General features: G+C 50.2%; 1 protein-coding gene across 4 annotated transcripts in view; it reads left to right on the forward strand.

The window, feature by feature from the left end:
* The window catches only part of MEAK7 (MTOR associated protein, eak-7 homolog), a 69,560-nt gene that overhangs the window by 13,209 nt on the left and 36,109 nt on the right, over window positions 1–20,242 (forward strand). The window contains exon 1 of one of the 4 annotated variants that reach the window (XM_049704084.1): window positions 16,451–16,672. The exons of 2 other annotated variants lie outside the window; for them this stretch is intronic. The gene's annotated coding sequence lies outside the window, so the exon portion shown is untranslated. Of the gene's footprint in view, window positions 1–16,450; window positions 16,673–19,427; window positions 19,452–20,242 lie in introns of those variants that run through there. One more of the 4 variants, XM_049704082.1, reaches the window with a different exon arrangement.

Consider the following 20,242-nt stretch of genomic DNA (forward strand, 5'->3'; position numbering starts at 1 on the left):
CCCATGGCCACCACAAACCCAGGAGCACAGACAGAGTAGCCCCGAAGAGCGTGGGTTCTGGAGGCAAAAGTCCGCTGCAGGACAGAGTTAGAAGAGGGGGGTCCCAGGCTGAGAGCCGCTGGTCTACACCAAGAGCGACGGGAAGCTGGATCTTTCGACTCAGTTACGCTCTGGATCCAACAGCCTGTGCTGTCCAAGTGTGTGCGTCACACGTGGCCCAGCTCAGGTAACCTCCAGCACCTGAGCCCCGAGGCCTGGGGACACTCACAGTCGGTGGGTCTCATCAAAGCAGCTCCCAGACCCTTCAGTGTCGGGTGTTAGGTGTTTCAGGAAGCACCGCCAGATGAGCATGCTCTTATTTAGGGCCGATCCTTCCCTGGTGGCCTCTCCTGGGTGCCCCAGTTTATTTTGTGAAATTTGCTGGTTGGTGGGTGGGGCCCTGTCTCAAGGCCACGCCCCCACCCCTGGGGGAGGAGTGCCACCTGGCGGTCCCTCTCCAGCCTCAGTCTCCCGGTGGGTGTCAATGGGCGCTGGTGCCACTGTCATTGAGGCTGGAGGCACCTGTCTGGGATGAAGCCAGCCTCTGCCATTAGCTCTCGGAAACTGAAATCTCTTAAAGGAGGATGCAGCCTTTCTTCCTCCCAGATGAGAGTGGAGACTTAAACATAAAACCTCCAGAGAAGAGGGGCTAAGATACTCAGAGGTGTAAGTCACAGAGCAGACCTTTGGGGGGCTGAATGGCAGCCCCCCCAAAAAGGCAGGTCCCAGCCCTCATACCTGGGCCCTGGGCACGTGACCTTGTTTGGAAGTAGGGTCTTTGCAGATATAATTAAGGCTCTGGAGAGGAGCTCATCCTGGATTAGGGTGGGCCCTGAATCCAATGACGGGTGTCCTGATGAAAGAAGTCACAGCCTCAGGAAGGCCGTGCGGTGATGCAGGCGGAGACTGCACTGATGCGTCTACGAGGTCCCTAATGCCCAGGATTGCTGGCAGCCACCAGAAGCTAGGAGAGGCCTGGGGCGGTCTGTCCCTCGGAGCTCCGGAGGGAACGCACCCTGCCGACACCTTGATTTTGGACTCTGACCTCTGGGACTGTGAGAGAACATTTCTATTGTTCTAAGCCCCACAGTTTGTGGTGCCTCATTACAGCAGCTCCAGGAAGCGATAGTTACAAGACCCATTCCAGGAAAATCGAGCTTGAACACTGGAGGACGATAGCTAACACCTGTCTTTATGAAGAATAGGTTGGGCTTGGAGGCCTGGGAGGCCCAAACCCGGGAGGCCACCACATTGACCGTGTCCTTGCATTTTGCCTTTAGTGAACCAGGTTGAACCTGGGCGATGCTGGGTCTGCCGGGGGTCTTGTTAAAATACAGATCCTGAGTTAATAGTTGGGGGCGGCCTGAGGTCCTGCATTTCTAACAGGCTCCCAGGTGATGCTGCAGGCCTAAGGACCACCCCGGGCAGCGAGGCCTGAGGATAGTGGGTCTGTGAGTGCTCCCTGGACCACGTGTGCCGGGATGGAGACGTCCCAGGCCCCCACACCTGACCTGCAGAGTCAGCCTCTCTGGGACCACGCACCACATCTGCGTGTTTAAGCACCTCCCCAGGACAGCCTTACAACCACTGAATTTAAGGTGCCCAGGACCGTGTGGGTTTCTGGGGGTGGTCAGGGCCGGGGAGACAGTGGCCCTGAGGGAGCCAGAGTCCCTTTATTGGGGCCAGGGAAAAAGCATCCATGTTTTTTGAGCTCCTATTGTGTGCCAAGCCCTGTGACAAAATGCCTTCATTCATTAGCATTTTTAATCATCAGAACAGCTCCTGGGAGGCAGCTCTTATTCTTACCCCCATTTTACAGATGGTGCAACTGAGGCCCAGGGAGAGAGAGGCATCTTACTCAGTGTCCACAGACAGACACGGCGGCGGAGTGGGGTGCACAGCCAGCTGTCTGACAGTTCAGTGCCCCCAGATTCACGCTGTCTGAATGCATGCCTTTCTGGGTCTCTGCAGAGGTCGACTCGGGCAGCCCTTCTCAAGCTTTCCGGTGCCTGCGAGTCACCTGGTGAAACTTGGGCTCTGGCTTCCAGGTGATGCTTTCTGCTGCCCTCAGACCAGGCATCGATGGGCCCAGTTTAGGAGACATCCGCAGGATCCCTCTGCAAACACGCATAGGAGGTGTGCGACGGCGTGCTCTCGGGGAGGGGCGGGGGGCGGGGTCAGACCGCCATCCTGTTTTCTAGCCATTTTAACACCTGGATAGTAGAGACCAGGTAATTGAATTACGGAGCAGTTGGTTTCATCAGCTAGAGCTGAGTGAATGAGGACCTGCCAAAGGATTTCTTTGAGGATGAAATCCAGCTGTCTCAAAAATCTCATCAGACACGTGCTTGGAATTACCTTCCCCAGCAACTCACTTGGCCCTTCCTCATGAGGACAGAAGGCTCGTTCTGCACTAGAGACCCCGGGACAGCAGGCGGCGCTGAGAGCGGGACGGGGGCGCCTGCTGGAGCCTCTCTTTACAAAACGACGCCCTTGGGGACGTTGGTGGGTGAGTGCACGTGCGCAATCCTGGATCCCTTCTTCCCTCGAAGCATCGTGTTGAAAACCATTCCAGGAGGAAGTTACTGCAGGTCTGTAGTAACTGAGAAACGCGAATCTTCTACGAAACAAAGTACGTGGTTTTTTTTTTTAGCCTCTTAATCTTGTCTTGCTAAGATTTCGGTGTTAAAGTGGTTTTACTTTATGGAACAGAGGTGATGATAAGTGGCATTACTTTTTGTTTTTTAACATGCTTGTCGGTAAATAAGAAGCAGGCAGCCTCGTATTAGCCCCTTGGTGTTTTTAATTCATCTGTGAAATCCACAAATCTGGAGACCTTAGCGTTCGGCCGTTGGTATAAAGGTATCTGCAGAAGGGTGTTAAACGTAACATCACACATAGAACTAAAAGTTGGGGAGCAACGGAAATGCTCATCCGTGGCGGATTGGCTTAAATCCGCTCAGACAGTGGCATGTAATGAAAACAGAGGCTTGTGTGGCTTCGTGATTAAGTAGAGGAAGGAGAGGTATGAAACTGCAGTCGGCTGCCGGAGTGTGGGTTTAAGGGACATGGATGGCTGTGAAGGTGGATTCACAGCAGAGCTCTGGGAAAATCCACCAGAAGCTTCTGGCCGTGGTGGCCTCTGGGGAGAAGGACTGGGAACTGTGGTGAGATTTCCTTCCTCTCTTGGACCGTTTGAAATTGTTACTGTGCTGGTGTGTTAATATTTCAACCAACAAGTTAATTAACAAAGAAATTGGGGGCTTCCCTGGTGGCGTAGTGGTTGAGAGTCTGCCTGCCGACGCGGGGGACACGGGTTCGTGCCCCGGTCCGGGAAGATCCCGCGTGCCGCAGAGCGGCTGGGCCCGTGAGCCATGGCCGCTGAGCCCGCACGTCCGGAGCCTGTGCTCCGCAACGGGAGAGGCCGCAACAGTGAGAGGCCTAAGTATCGAAAAAAAAAAAAAAAAAAGAAATTGGGAACCAGAGTCAGAGGGGGGTGTTGGTTAGGAGGGTCAGGAAGAAAATATCTGGTTTGTGGCTAGCAATGGAGTTTGCTTCGTTTCGCTGATGGTTCTTAAAACTCCCACCGGCTGGCTCGGATGGAGGCTGTTAAGTGCACGCCGGGATCGGGGCCCACACCTCTCTGAGGCCTGTTCTCAAACTTGAGGTGCATGGGAATCACGAGGGGGGTGCTCCTTCAAACACAGCTTTCTGGGCCCCACCCCAGAGTCTCTGAAACAGGTCTGCCTGGGGCACGAGCCTCTGAATTTCCAACGAGCTCCCGGCTGGTGCCAAACTACTGGTCCAGGACCCCTGCTTTGAGGACTCCTGGCGTTGGGTATTTCTCTCCCCAGATAACCCGCTAGCCGTTCACCACAAAGCAGTAGGCAGCAGGTGATCCGCAGGCTGATGGTTAACTGGGGAAGCAGAGCAGTGATTCCAGCCCGGCTACAGCTGGGAACCCCTCAGGAGCGTTAGACGTCCACCCCTGAGCCTCTGCCTCAGACCCATTATATCAGAAGCTTTCAATGGGGGCTCAGCTGGGGGCACTTAACCCCCCCCAACTTTGAATACTGAGTGTCCTAGGTCTGGCGCAGCAAAGTACCACAAGTTGCATGGTTTAAACAACAGAAGCGTATCCTGTCTTAGCTCTGGGAGCCAGAAGAGTGAACTCAAGGTGGCTCTCAGCAGGGGTGGTCCTTCTGAGGCCATGGGGAACGGGTCCGGTCCAGGCCTCTCTCTTTGGCTTGGAGATGGCCGTCTACTCTCTGTCTCTCTTTAAAAAATTTTTTTAAAATTTTATATTGGAGTATAGTTGATTTACAATGTTGTGTTAGTTTCAGGCGTACAGCAAAGTGATTTAGTTATACGTAAACATATATCTACTCTTTTTCAGGGTCTATTTCCCATATAGGTTATTACAGGATATTCAGTAGAGTTCCCTGTGCTGTACAGTAGGTCCTTGTTTGTTATCTGTTTTATATATAGTAGTGTGTGTATGTTCATCCCAAACTCCTAATTTATCCCTCCGCCCACCTCTCCCCTTTGGTAACCATAAACTTTTTTTCTAAGTCTATGTGTCTGTTTTGTAAATAAATTCATTTGTATCATGTTTTTAGATTCCACATGTAAGTGATATCATATGACATATATATCATGTGACAAATAGTCTTTCTCTGTCTTACTTCACTTAGTATGATAATCTCTAGGTCATATTGCTGCAAATGGCACTATTTCATTCCTTCTTATACTGTCTCTTCACATCACCCTCCCTTTATGCATGTCTGTCTCTAATTTTTAAAATAAGGGCACCAGTCATATTGGACTAGGGGCCACCCTATGCCAGTCTGACCTCGTCTGAACGAATTACGTCTGCAATGACCCTATTTCCAAATAAGGTCATAGTCCGAGGTCCTGGGGCTTAGGACTTCAACGTGTGGATTTTGTGGGAGACAATTCAATAACAGACCGGATGTAAAGTTTGTTTCTCAAACTAATGGGCACACGAATTCTTCGGGACCTTATGGAGATGCAGAATCTGATTGAGAAGGCCTGGGGCAAGGCCCAGGACTCAGCATTTCTAATCAGCGTCCAAAGAGTGAAGACCGGGTTATATTAAGGAAATATTGTTAATGGCATTGTGGTTGGGTATGAAGGTGTCATTTTTTACAGAGATGCAGACGGATATATTTAAGGCTAAAATGTTAGGGTGCCTCTCATTTTCTTACAAATACTCCCATGAACAATAGGAAATAGGGCAAAATGTTGATCATGGTTAAAGCTAGGTGGAGGGGTAAGGTTTGTTTGATTACCCTGCTTTTCCTCATGTTAGAAATTTCTTTTTTTGTGTGTGTGAATGTTGGTCTGGTATTTTTTTTGTTTGTTTTTTTAAATTGAGGTATAGTTGATTTACAATGTCCTGTTAATTTCTGCCCTACAGCAAAGGGACTCAGTTTATATATATATATATATACACACACATACACATTCTTTACTGTTCTTTACCATCCTGGTTTCTCATAGGATATTGAAGATAGTGCCCCGTGCTCTACAGTAGGACCTCGTTGTGTGTCCATTCTCTATGTAAAAGCTTACAGCTGCTCACCCCAGCCTCCCATTCTACCCCTCCCCCAGCCCCCTCCCCTTGGCAACCACGAGTCTATTAGGCTGAGGTCGATGGAAGGACAGGTGGACAGGTGGGGGATGTGGGCCTTGGGTTCCGGGGCTGGCTGCTGAGTTCTCTGACTGGAAGCACCAGCTGTATACGTCAGTACCTGTGTGTCCTCTGTGGGTCGGCACTTTGTTTTTCTACCATTGTCGCTTCCTCCCCTGTGCCTCTTGCTGAGTTCTGGGAGGTGTCAGGAAGAGGGTGGGATTCTAGGATTCCCCTGCTGGATTTACCTGCTCTGGGGGCCAGGGACAATTCGTGTTTTTGAGCCACAGTCTTTGCTTCTGTGTCCCCAGCCCTTAGCGTAATGCCCAGCACGCGACAGGCACTCAGTAAATGCACTGAATGAATGAGCAGTTGTACAATTACTTTGAAGGCCTGGTCTACTCCAGAGGAGCCAGGCTCGGGGAGGTCAAGTGACCTGTCCTAACCGCCGAGCTGGGTCTGAACTTCCAGGTCAGCGCTGTCCAGTGGAAACAGGCAAGCCCCGTGCACGATTCTAAATGTTCCAGTGGCACATTTTCAAAGCGGAAAGAAACGGGCGGCGTTAACCCCGATGATTTATTTTGTTTAACCCAACACAGCCAAGATAATATTTCAACATGCCATCGCTATTTTATAATTACTGTATCTCGATCATGGCGGTGGTTACACGAATGCACACATGCGGTGAAAGGACGTAGAATTATACACACACGTCAGTTTCCTGGTGTTGATACTGTACAATAATTATGATAATTACATAAGATGTCACCATGTGAAACTGAGTGAAGGGACCTCTGGGTACTATCTTTGCAACTTCCCATGAATCTATAATGATTTCAAAATGAAGCTGAAAATTTTGGAGATAGTTTACAGTTCAGATTTTTTTAACTTAAAATTTAAAGATGCAACCAAGTCTCTGAACTCTGGTGTGTGTTCCACACTCACAGCACATCGCAGCTGGGACCAGTTCAAAGGCTTGGTAGCCACATGTGGCCCGTGTGGCTGCTGCGTTGAACAGCGATCCTTCCCAGAGGGGGATACCTGGAGGCCTCTTCAGTCTCTCCCACTTGCTGGTTGTCTGGTAGAAAAGCTACTTATCTTACCTTAGATAAGTTACTGCCTTCCTCTGAGCCTTAGTTTTCCTTATCTGCAAAGTGGGACTAATAGTGGTACTTATCCTACCCAGCTGTTGTGAGCGTTAAATGAGATACTGCGTGTCGGGTACTTGGTTCAGGCCTGGCCCATGGTTCACTAGAGCCGACATGTACTAGTATTGTCATATTCGAAACCCCAAACTGCAGCTTCATCTGGTTCCCCTGATGTGATAATGCCCTCCTGCCTCTGTCTGCTAGCTGCTGGCCTCCCCAGGCAATGAATGCCCAAGCATCTCTTCTGGTTTTAACTGCTGAAAAGGAAGTAGGACCCTGTCCCCATGCGTCTCTGGCACCTAACTCCTGTTGTTAACAGATACCCTGAGATACCCTGTAGCAAGCTGGCTGGGGGCTTGGAGGCCAGACCTGCAAAGATCGGTGCAGAGCTTCTTGCGAAACTCAGGACTTCCTTTCTGAGCCCTGGGCTGAACCCGCAGCGGGCGGGGCGGGCGGGCGGGCAGCTGCTTTTCACCTTATAAGGCAACCCCTTGACACACAGGTGAGCAGGGGTGAGCAGGCCGCTGCAGGGGCCTCGCTCAGCCCAGCCCCCAAGGCGCTCCTAACTGGGGGTGTGCACCACAGGATCTCAGCCATGGGGGCGGGGTGTGTGTGATTTGACATCTTTTATGGTTTTAGAGAAGAAGGAAAAGACCGTGCACCACAAAAGCAGAAAAACAGTGCTTTATCGTGGTGAGAAATGCTGGGTTGACCTCCCAGACACTTATTGCAAAACCAGAATGTAACTAACCCCTCAGAGCAGAGCGCCCGGCTCACAAGATACCGCGAAGGAGGCTGTGTGTGCCCCCCGGGGTGGCCACAGGAATAACCTGCAGAATTTAAGCCCGGTGGGGGGGTGGTCATTGGCTGGGGGGGCGTAAACCCCCATCCCCCCTCCGGAGCCTCAGGGCTCATCCTTGGGGTCTTTCCTGCTGGCCAGGTTAGGCTTTCCCACACGGTCTTTGAACCCTGTACTGTCTTCAGGGGACGTCACCCTCTCTGCTCCACTTCATCGAGGCATCTGGGGTAGGGACGGGGGTGGAGGCAGGAAGGTCTCTGGGAGGTGGGATCTGAGCCGAGGCCTGAAGGTGAGGGAGTGGAGAAAGTGGGACACCTGTCCTGGGCAGAGTGGAAGGGCCCTTACAAAGGCCCTGAGCTGGGGAGTCGGTGTGCCCGTGACCCCATAGGTGGAGGGATGTCCAGGCCCAGGGTGTGGAGGCCGCAGGGTCTGCCTGGGACCGGGGGAGGTCACACAAGGGTTTCTAAGCAGAGAGGTGTGATCTGACTTAACTGATGGAAACTCGCTGAGCTACAGGGAAGCCGGCCTGGGCGGAATGGGGTGGGGGGCGGGTTGGGGGCACCAGTCTCCGTTCTGAGCACCTGCTGCAGTGCCGGTGTGTGTGCGTGGGGCGCATGCGCGGTGCCGCACTCCTGGGACGCCGCATCCTCGTGTTGCTCCCAGGGCAGCGCCACAGGGTCCCCTCTCCCACCGCTCTCCCTGGCCGCCCTCTCCTGTGCTTTCCTTCCTGTGACCCCTTCGAGGACACTGATGGAGGTTTACTTGGATCATCGGTGAGGTGGGAAGAGGCAAGAACCGCGAGTAACTGTCCTAGACTCCAACCTTTGTACACCCTGGGATGCATGTCTCCACTTCTCACGCCATGTGAGGGGCACCCCCCGCCCCCCTCTTCTCACACCCACCCCCACTGTCCTAACTGAACCAGGGGTGACACGAAATGATTTGAAAAAGGAAACCTTTGGGAGTTCCCCGGTGGTCTAGTGGTTAGGAGTCCAGGCTTTCACTGCCATGGCCCACATTTCAACCCATGGTCAGGGGAACTGAGATCCTACAAGCCGTGCGTCCAAAAAAAAAAAAGGAAACTTAAAAAAAACACATGATCCAAGGAGCTCATTATGGAAAAGGGGAGCACGTGTAGAGAGGAGAAGCTGGATGGGACTGACCTCAGCCAGGTGATCAAGGCCAACACCAGCAGTGAGGGGTCTTGGGGCCCGTGTGTGCCCTTGATACCTGGGATAAGAGGGCACTGGACCTCTGGGGTCCTCATTCCCCAAATCCCAACTCCAGTCTAATCGTGAGAAAAACCTCAGACAAATCCCAGTAGAGAGGCACCTTACAGAACACCTGCCCAGGTCATTACTAACCAGGAAAAGTCTGAGAAACTGTCAGAGCCCAGAGGTGCCTAAAGAGATACGATGCCTAAATGTAACGTGGGATCGGTATTGGTTCATCAGTGCTGACAAATGTTCTTCCCTAATGTAAGACGTTAATCACAGGGGAAGCTCGGTCTGGGACACACAGGAGCTCTTTGTATCCTATTCTCAACGAGCTTGTAAATCTAAAACTATTCTAAAATATTCTTTTGTGACAACAGTGACCGGAGCAAATTGTGTTGCAGTGACCATGAGCGCCACCTTGTGGGCACACGGCTATATTAGCTGTGTCGGGTCTCCTCCGAAACGCAGGGGCACAGACTGGGCTTGGGGAATGGGATAGGCCTGCTTCCGGCCCTGCACTGGCTGCACGTCCAGTGGGGAACGTGCAGAGCAAACACAGGACTCGTCATCGCAGCCAACATCTATCTGCACCTTTACCTTGGGCGGGAGACGGAGCTGATCCATCCCATTGTCACTGGTCCAAGCCGGCCCGGCAGGTGTAGCAGCTTTATTTCCTGCTGTCCCTCCAACCTTCTCAGTGTGATGGAGGGAGGGAGCCACCTTCTCATCCTTGGCTGAAAAGCCCAGACGTTTCCTGTGGTTTTTTCTCTCCATTCTTAGGAAATTAGGTCCCAGGGTCACTTTAGATTGAAAGTGGTCCCAATTCATGAATTAAAATTGTCCAGTCCCAGGTAATAAAGTTTGGGGCTTGATTTAATATTAAATCTCTCTTCTCCCCTGGAGCACTTGCCGTGGGTGTCAGGGACAGGGCAGTTTTCCTCTTCTTTGCTCTTTTCTTCACCTACAGCTGCTGTCTGTGGCTAGGGCTGCCAGATACAGCCACAGTATCCAGTTAAATATGTATTTCAGCTGAAAAACAGATCATTTCTTGTCAGTATAAGTATGTCCCATGCAATATTTGGGACTATCCATACTAAAGAACTATTCATTGTTTACCTGAAATTCAGAATTAACGGGGCGTCTTGTATCTTTATTTGCTGCGTCTGTCCATCCTATTTCTGTCCCCTCCAGGCTCGTGGAGGAGGGAGGAGAGGTGGAAGGTAGGCAGAAAGTTTTTACTTGACGGATGACAATTTATTCATTTCCCATTGCTGCTGGAGCAAATTACCACAGATTTAGTGGCTCAAGACATTCGTTTATTCTCCTACAGTTCAGAAAGTCAGAAGTCTGAAATCAAGAATTCCTTCCCTTGCTTTTTCCAGATTCTAGAAATCCTTCATCTTCAAACCAGTAGGCATAGCATCTTCCAGTCCCTCCCTCCCTCCTTCCTTCTTCTCCCCTCCCCCCCATCATCACATCTCTTTGTCTGACTCTGACACTCCCAATTTTTTTTAAAAAAACCATTTATTTATTTATTTATTTTTGGCTGCGTTGGGTCTTTGTTGCTGCGCGCGGGCTTTCTCTAGTTGTGGAGAGCAGGGGCTACTCTTCGTCGCTGTGTGTGGGCTTCTCATTGCGGTGGCTTCTCGTTGCGGAGCACGGGCTCTAGGCACGCGGGCTTCAGTAGTTGTGGCACCCGGGCTCAGTAGTTGTGGCTCGCGGGCTCTAGAGTGCAGGCTCATTAGTTGTGGCGCACAGGCTTAGTTGCTCCGCGGCATGTGGGATCTTCCCGGACCAGAGATTGAACCCGTGTCCCCTGCATTGAAAGGAAGATTCTTAACCACTGCGCCACCAGGGAAGTCCTGTCCTGCTCTCTCTTATAAGGACCTGTGATGACACTGGGCCCACGTGGATAATCCAGGATCATCTCCCATCTCAAGATCCTTAATGTAATCACATCTGCAAAGTTCCCTTTGCCATGTCAGCTCACATATCCCCGCAGGTTCTGGGAATTAGGACCTGGACGTCTTTGAAGGCTGCTGTTCGGCGTCCCGTGGGAAGCACGCTGGCTTCAGGTCATCTGGGCCTGGCCCATGTTTTGAGCTGACTTTGATCTCATGGTCACCTCTGCGCACCCTTGGGAGGCCTCCTTGGCCACTGCAACTCCCCTGACTGGGCACTGCCTGCCCTGGGCTGGCTGATGCCCTGCAGCCTGTTGCCGTGGGGCCCTGGGGAGACTCAGTGTGATTCCAGGCGTCTGTGCCCAGGGTGTGTCCTGAATCCTGTCCCAGATCCTCTTCCTCTGACGGGCTGCTGGGTGGCAGGGTGGTGACCGCCGGGAGCAGAGCCCGCTCCGCTGCCCTCACACCTCCGCTGTGGCATGTGTGACGTGGCCATTGGCTGGAACTCTCGGAGGGGCACTGTAGCCCCAAACCCCCAGGGCCTGAGGTTGGAGGCAGGCTCCCCCCTCTCCTCCCGGGGAAACAGACTCGGCCCTCCAACAAGTCTCTCCCCAGATCTCCCCTCATCTCCGTGACCTTGACCCTTTTACACCTTCCTCCTGTGAGGGGTTGAGCCTCCCTGCAGTGGAGATGTGAGCTCACGGGAGGGAAGAAAGAAGGCATGCCTGGTAACAGGAGAACGGCCGGTGAGGCTGGGAGAGATGCAGACTGGGTGGAACGTTCCAGAGAAAGCGGAAATACACAGGGGACCAGGGGGTTGAGGGTTCCCGGCCTGCAGGCCAACTTCATAGAGTGAAGAAGCTGCCTTTGCTGGGTCCGTGATGAGCTGAGGGCTCCCCAAACCAAGGTCACAGAAGGTCCCATTGTATCCATGTAATTTATGACTGTTGATGTCAGCTGTGATCAGCTGCGTGCGGTAGCCTGGTCAGTTTCCTGCCCTGTATGGTTCACTCCTGTCTCCATTTCCATTCTGATCTCTCTGGAAGGAAGTCGCCGTGTGCAGCCCAGGCCCAAGGAGAGGGAGTCATGCTCTGCCTCCCCCACTTGGGAGCATCTGCATAAATTACTGGGGTTCTTTGGAAAGGGAGATGTACCTTCTCTTCCACATTTATTTAATCCATCACATATATATGAACAAGTTTTATTAGCTTTGCTTTCAAGATTGCTTTCATGAAGCAGCAGCTGTATGAGTAGGGAAAGCCTTAAGCCAAAGGCTACGTGTGACAGAGATTCACCCAAATTGCATCACATGCTACAGTCCAGAAACTGAAAAGCCATTTATGCCTCAGTTCCTTTGGGATTTATTCTAAAGGCTTTTAGATTGTCCTGGAGTTGAGAATTTTTAAGCACAAAAAGTCCAAGTGGTCACGTAGAATGTCGGCACTGAAGTAGCCCAAGGCCTGTTTCTTGGTCATGCGCATCACTGTATTGATGATGTTTATTTCAAATCTATTCTTTCAATGCAGGGGGGGCTGGAGACCCAAACTGCACCCTGAGTGACCTCAGAAAATTCCAGGTATTTCAAACTTGCTCTTGAGTTGAATGCCTGTAGCTGTATCCATGTGTGTTGGGGCCAGATCTATAACTGGGTGTTCTCCAAATAAACCCCGTGTTTTAAAAAAGTCTACTTTTTATTGAAGTATAGTTGATTTATAATATTGTGTTAGTTTCAGGTGTAAACTGATTCGCTTTTATATATATATATGTGTATATGTGTAATGTTTTTCAGATTCTTTTCCATTATAGGTTATTACAACATATTGAATATAGTTCCCTGTGCTATACAGGAGGTCCTTGTTTATTTTATACATGGTGGTGTGTATCTGTTAATCCCATGACCCTTTTTTCCCCTTCGGTAACCATAAATTTGTTTTCCTTGTCTGTGAGTCTGTTTTGTAAATAAGTTCATTTGTATCATTTTTTAAAGATGCCACATATAAGTGATATCATATATTTGTCTTTGTCTGACTTACTTAATATGATAATCTCTAGATCCATCCATGTTGCTGCAAATGGCATTCTTTCATTCTTTTTTATGGCTGAGTAATATTCCATTGTATATATGTACCACATCTTCTTTATCCATTCATGGATAAAGATAGAAACTTAGGTTGCTTCCGTGTCTTGGCTATTGTGAATAGCGCTGCTATAAACATAGGGGTGCATGTATCTTCTCGAATTATAGTTCTGTCTGGATATATGCCCAGGAGTGGGATTGCTGGATCATATGGCAACTCTATTTTTAATTTTTTGAGGAACCTTTATACTGTTTTCCATAGTGGATGTACCAATTTACATTCCCACCAACAGTGTAGGGGGGTTCCCTATTCTCCATACCCTCTCCAGCATTTGTTATGTGTAGACTTTTTAACCATGGCCATTCTGACGGGTGTGAGGTGGTACCTCATTGTAGTTTTGATTTGCATTCCTCTAATAATCAGTGATGTTGAGCATCTTTCCATGTGCCTATTGGCCACCTGTACGTCTTCTTTGGAGAAATGTCTCTTTAGGTCTTCTGCCCATTTTTAGATTGGGTTGTTTGTTTTTTTGTTGTTGAATTGTATGAGCCATTTGTCTATTTTGGAAATTAAGCCCTCGTTAGTTGCATCGTCTGCAGAGATTTTTCTCCCATTCTGTAGGTTGTCCTTCCGTCTTGTTTATGGTTTCCTTCGCTGTGCAAAAGCTTGTAAGTTTGATGAGGTCCCAGTTTTTAATTTTCATTTTTATTTCTATTGCCTTGGGAGACTGACCTAAGAAAACAGTGGTACAATTTATGTCAGAGAATGTTTTGTCTATGCTCTCTTCTAGGAGTTTTACGGTGACCTATCTTATGTTTAAGTCTTTAAGCCATTTTGAGTTTATTTTTGTGCATGGTGAGAGGGTGTGTTCTAACTTCACTGATTTACATGTAGCTGTCCAGCTTTCCCAACATCACTTGCTGAAGAGACTGTCTTTTCTGCATTGTATATTCTTGCCTCCTTTATTGAAGATTTATTGACCATAGGTGTGTGGGCTTATTTCTGGGCTCTCTGTTCTGTTCCATTGATCCATATGTCTGTTTTTGTGCCGACACCACACTGTTTTGATTACTGTAGTATTGTCTGAAGTCTGGGAGGGTTATGCCTCTGGCTTGGTTCTTTTTCTTCAGGATGGCTTTGGCAGTTCTGGGTCTTCTGTGGTTCCATGTCAATTTTAGGATTATTTGTTCTAGTTCTGTGAAAAATGTCATGGGTAATTTGATAGGGATTGCATTATATCTATAGATTGCTTTGGGTAGTACACCATTTTAACAATATTAATTCTTCTGATCCAAGAGCATGGGTTATCTTTCCACTTCTTTGAATCATCTTCTATCTCCTTTATCAGTGTTTTATAGTTCTCGGCATGTAGGTCTTTCATTTCGTTGGTTAGGTTTATTCCTAGGTATTTTATTATTTTTTTTGACGCAATTTTAAACAGAATTGGTAAACTCGGTTTTTAAAGAAATGTCATAAAAATGTACAGTTTGAAGCTTATATAAATATTATAAATATACATGAAAATATATAAATAAAAAATATAAATATTATTAAAACCTAAGCTTCTTTGAGCTCACTAATTCTTCCATATGGTCTGCTCTATTTCCAATGCTTTTTTTTTTTTTTTTTTTTTTGGCGGAACGCGGGCCTCTCACTGTTGTGGCCTCTCCCGTTGCGGAGCACAGGCTCCGGACGCGCAGGCTCAGCGGCCACGGCTCACGGGCCCAGCCGCTCCGTGGCATGTGGGATCTTCCCAGACAGGGGCACGAACCCGTGTCCTCTGCATCGGCAGGCAGACTCTCAACCACTGCGCCACCAGGGAAGCCCTCCAATGCCTTTTAATGCATTTTTCATCTCATTGAGTTCTTCAGCTCCAGAATTTGTTCTTTTTTAGAGTTTAGTATCTTTACTGAGTATTTCTTCTGTTCCTTAATTTTAGTCCTGAGCTCATTGAACTGCCTTGCTGAGTTCTCTTGTAGCTCTTTAGTTTGTTTATGACAGCTGTGTTGAATCTCTGTCAGTTAGATCATAGTATTCCTTGACTTTATGTTTGGTTTCTGGAGACTTGTCATTTTCCTTTTGTGATATGATGTTATTGTGGCTCTTCATGCTTGATGAGTTGTTCCTCTGTTGGCACATTTTTTTTTTTTTTTTTTGGTATGCGGGCCTCTCACTGCGGTGGCTTCTCCCGTTGCAGAGCACGGGCTCCGGACGCGCAGGCTCAGCGGCTGTGGCTCACGGACCCAGCCACTCCACGGCATGTGGGATCTTCCCGGACCGGGGCACGAACCCGCGTCCCCTGCATCGTCAGGCGGACTCTCAACCACTGCGCCACCAGGGAAGCCCTGTTGGCACATTTGAAGTAGCAAACAGCTTTCTTCTTTGGGTAAAGTTTTGTTTTTTTTTTTTTTTAATTCTAAGAATTCATCCTGCTAGTAAAAAATAAACCAACCAAACAAAAAAAACCGTAACAGTAACTGCAGTCCGGCCACTGTCTGCTTTTATATAGCCAGTGAGCTAAGAATGACTTTCATACTTTAAACAGTTGGAAACAAAATCAGAAGAATAATATTTTATGATGTGTGAAAATTATGTGAAATTCATATTTCTGTGTCCATAAATGCGTGACATAAACAGCCATGCCCAACTGTTCTTCTATTGCCTGTGGGTGTTTTGGTGCCACAAGAGCTGTGCGTAGCTGTGACAGAGATGGTATGGCTTGAAAAATCAAAGATACTTACTGTCGGGCCCTTGACAGAAAAAGTCTGCCAGCCCCTGGTTTTGTGCTTAGCCCAATAAAAGGCTTTTTCAGGGAGGAGAATGATGTCACTTGATGTTGCTTAGAATTGCTGGCGCTTGGGGATAAAAAGCAGACCGACTTTTAGTTGGTTTTATTGTCGGTATCTCTACAGCCGGGGGCCCCGCTGCCCCCCACTGCCTGCACCTGGGCCCACCATAGCCCCCGGCCCCCTGCCCTGGGCGTGCTCCAGCCTCTAGGAAATTGCCTTTTTGCACAGAATGCCACCACCACCTCGGATATTCCTGAAAGTATACTCACGAGGTTTGCACGCATAAGTACAGGGGATCTTATCCTTCCACTCCCTTGGCTGCAGGCGGCAGAAACCTGAGCGAGCGGAGACGAAGAGCTGGGGTTACTCCCTCGTGTCCAGGAGGGTGAGGGCGCCTGGGCTGCGGAACACTTTGCTCCCACGGGACAGCCTCGGTGCTCAGACCCATCTCTCCACGAGGGCCTGTGCCTTGCGGGCCTGAAGCATCCAGGCAGTCCCCAGGCAGCAGAGAAGGGGCTCTGGCCAGGAAGCACCCGATTGGCAGGAACGGCGGGGACAAGGGTGAACAGAAAGAGTCTGGAAGGCAGTAGTCCCTTGACACAAAAAAGGAAAATGTTCAGATGGCCTCTCAGTTCTTTTTTTTTTTTTTTAATTGAAGTACAGTTGACTAAAATGTCATGTTTCAGGTGTACAGCAAAGTGATTCAGTTATATATATATATATATTCTTTTGCAGATTCTTTTCCCTTATAGATTATTACAAAATATTGAGTATAGTTCCCTGTGCTATATCGTAGGTACTTGTTGGTTTTCTATTTTATATATAGTGGTATATGTCTGTTAATCCCAAACTCCTAATTTATCCCTCCCCTCCCTTCCCCTTTGGTAACCATAAGTTTGTTTTCTATGTCTGTGTGTCTATTTCTGTTTTGTAAATAAGTTCATTTGTACTTTTTTTTTTTTTTTTTTAAGATTCCACATATAAGCAATATCATATGATATCTGTCTTTCTCTGTCTGGCTTACTTCACTTAGTATGATAATCTCTAGGTCTATCCATGTTGCTGCAAATGGCATTATTTCATTCGTTTTGTGGCTTAGTAAATTCCATTGTATATGTATGTATATGTATATATGTACACTACATCTTCTTTATCTATTCCTCTGTTGATGGACACTTAGGTTGCTTCCACGTCTTGGCTATTGTAAATAGCGCCGTTATGAACGTAGGCATGCATGTATCTTCTCGAATTATAGTTTTCTATGGATATATGCCCAGGAGTGGGATTGCTGCATCACATGGCAAGTCTACTTTTAGTTTTTTAAGGAACCTCCATACTGTTCTCCAGCTCTGAATTCTTTTTAAGCCTTGAAGTCTCTGTGTATTTTTTAATATCCCATCTATTTTCCCGCCGTAGCTTCTCACCGTCCTGGTTTTTCTCCCTCTTATCTTCCCCAGCCTCTCCTCTGCAGCCAGAAACCCCCCAACCATCCCCTCCCCTCCATTTAATCATGCTCCTCCCCAGTCATTCAGCAGGTGGAACTGAATGATAAAGGACTAGAAGACTGAGGGCAGGGACTGTAATGCTCACTGCTGTATCACCAGGCCTGGCATGTGTATAGCAGGTGCTCAGTACGATCTGGGGACCTGTGACCAGCACTGCCCTTGCCCTTGGGACCTTACAGCTGTCCTAGCCCCACAGGCCCAGGACCACCAAGGTCAACCCGTAGTCTGACAAATCAGGCCTGTTCACCCAGCACACTGGGAGCCCTGGGCAGCTCAAACTGACAAAGGCAAAGAGATTTCATAGGACTTTGTGGAAAGGTGGGGTTTGGGTGAAACTTAAGAGAAGCAGCGTTTCAACAGGCTCAGGGCCAAACAGGGCTGTGTGGGAAGTGGCCAGCATCTGGCCTGGGCTGCAGTGTAGACTCAGCTCCCGTTCCCTTGGGAACCACAGAGTTAGGAGGGCAATGGACCATCATGTCCAGAAACCACTTATATGGATCTGCACCTGGGTTGGAAATCCAGGCTGCTTCTCCATCAAAGTTGACTTAAATTCTCAGGCGGGAGCAGGAAGTTTCATTCTGAGTGATATAATTTCAAACAGTGAAGTTTCTGCTCATCTATGATTTTACAGTTCAAAGTTCTTTTTGAGTAAAACAGTCACTACACAAAAAAGGGGGTGATTATGGCACTTTACAGCTGCAGCTGAGTGTCCTTGAGAAATGTCGTTCCTCGTGAACTTGAGGACAGCAAAACCCAGCAGCTGGTTTCATCTGTGTCTGTTACTCTGCTTGATCCTGTGCTGCCATTTCTCAGTCTTAGGGGCAAGAGGAAGATTTCTGTGCTAACTGTTCCATTGGTTCTGGCTGGGAGATGGGTTGGAGGAGGCAAGGAGGCTGTTATTGGGGTCTGGCCCAGACAGGGGGCCCTGGGGACATGAAGGGAAGTGGGTGGATGCAGGCCAGATCTTGGGGGTAAAACAGATTTAGTAAGTAATGGAACATGGGGAGAGAAGGAGGAGGAAGCATCCAGGATGGTTCCAGTTCTCTGACTTGGGCCTGGAAGGTGGTGGACGGCCCTCAGGAAGGAAGTAAATAGGAGATGCAGTTTTGGAGGGAAGAGTTTGGATTTGGCTGGGCTGAGTTTGAGATGCAACCTGATGGGCGTTAAGGGTCAGAGTGCAGTCTAGACCACCAGCTGGACGTGCAGGTTTGGGGGTCAGCAGAGCAGACAGGTGGGAAGTGAAGTCACCAGGAAGACAGGAGGAAGGAATTAATCTCAGGGAGGATGCCTAGCGTGAAAAGTACCAGGGAGGGAGGGGAGAAAAGCCAGGGCTGAGTGACCTAGATGCCCAGGAAGGAGAGTTTTAATAAGGCCGACTGTGAACCCCTGCGTGTAAGGACTGAAAGTGCCCCATGGATTTAGTGACAGAGCCCCTGGGGCCAGGTTTCAGTGGTTTGGGGAGCGAATGGAAGGTTTATAAATCCGGACAACAGTCCTGAGACATTTTGGAGTGAAGCTGGGGTCGAGGGGTTGAGGATGGGATGGGAGAAGCTGGAGAAGGCCTGAGGGTCTGGGTGAGTTTATTTATCCAGACTGGACAGACTTAAGCACGTTGAAATGCCACTGGAAAGGACCGGGGGTCAGAGAACCAAGACAGAAGTGAGGGCTCCCAGGAAGAGAGAGGGGCTGGGCTGCCGAGGGGCAGAAGCGGGGGTGGGGGGTAGGCAGGAGCCCGGGCCCTGGGATGCGAGGCTGCGCCCAGATTAGTTGGGGGAGGGAGAGGGGTGCCAGAGGAGGGTTGCCTGGGTCTTAATCCATGGAGGCCTCAGTAGTGGAGGGTCCCGCGGCTGGGTTACCTGCCTCTCTCGTCTCTCGCTGGATCTCACTTAGGCCCGCTCTCCTCTCTCCCAGCTCTGTCCTCATCCCGGCCACACCCCGTACTCCCAAGGCCCAGCTACTTTACCCGAGGCCAGACAACCCCTCCCTCCCCAGGTGCTCCTCCCTGGCTCCTCCCGTGAATCCTCAGCCACTCTCTTTCCCACTTCCGCCTCTAGCGCCTTTTCCAGCTCCTCCCACGGCGGCTCCCCAGGAATCCCACCTCCTTCCTTCCTGCATCCGGCCCCGCCCACGGCCCCGCCCTTACCCTTCTGCGCCGGCCGGCTCCCCATGAGGTGCATATCCATTGGCTGAATTCTTTATAAGGCTCCGCCCCTAGACTTCCGCTTCTGCGATTGGGGCAGATAGCCGTCCGTCAGCGCTGTCGCCTGGCAACGGGGTGGGCAGCTCTAGAGGAGCACCTGTGGACTGCAACCGGAAAGGCAGGTCGGGTCGGCTCTGGGGCTGAGGGTGAGGGCTTCGGTGGGAGGAAGGGTGGGCGTGTGGGAGGGGGAAGGTCGTTGGTCAGGAGGCCTGGAGGGAGCAGCCTGGCCAGCTGAGGGTTGGGGGCGATGACCCTGGTCCTGGGAACGAATGGTGCCAGAGTGGACCTGGGCCCTGCCCCTACCTGGCAGCCCGTGCCTCTCTGCCCTGCGGCGGGGTGGGGAGTGGTGGGGGGATAGCTGCGAGGGAGGAAGGGTCTCTCCGCGTGTTGGAGCACAGAATCACTCCTCACATTCTGCTTGCCGTGTGGTTGAGATCGGAGGGTTCCGGCAGATTCTTACCCGAGGGTTCTCAGGGTGGAGGCCCGCTGTCAGAAGGGAAAGCGAGAGAGAGCTGTAGAGACGCAGGAAGAACTGGGGAGCGTCGGCGGGAGGAGGCGAGGCAGGGGGTTGTACTGGAGTGTGTGCCGGGCTGGGGCGGTCTCTCTAATGACCACAGCCTACTCACTTTGTCCCCGGAGAGTGGAGCTGATGGCTAAATTCAGGGCAGAGGGGAGAGAAGAAAGTGCTCCTAGGCTGACACCCTGCAGATGAGCCACCGGGGCTCCCTGGAGGGAGGGAAGCCAGCACAGGGCAGGAGCGGGACAGGTCACCTTCTGGCTAGCAGGGACTCTGCACAGCTGGCGGCTGGCCCAGGCTCAAGCTGACCCGTCGTGGAAGGTTCTGGGATGTAAGCAAAGCTTGAAGCAGATGAGGGGCTGAGAGTCTTGGCAGAAGGGGCGTACTGAGGGCCAG

The sequence above is a fragment of the Orcinus orca genome, chromosome 20 (genome assembly GCF_937001465.1).
Source record: "Orcinus orca chromosome 20, mOrcOrc1.1, whole genome shotgun sequence".
Taxonomy (NCBI): Eukaryota; Metazoa; Chordata; class Mammalia; order Artiodactyla; family Delphinidae; genus Orcinus; species Orcinus orca.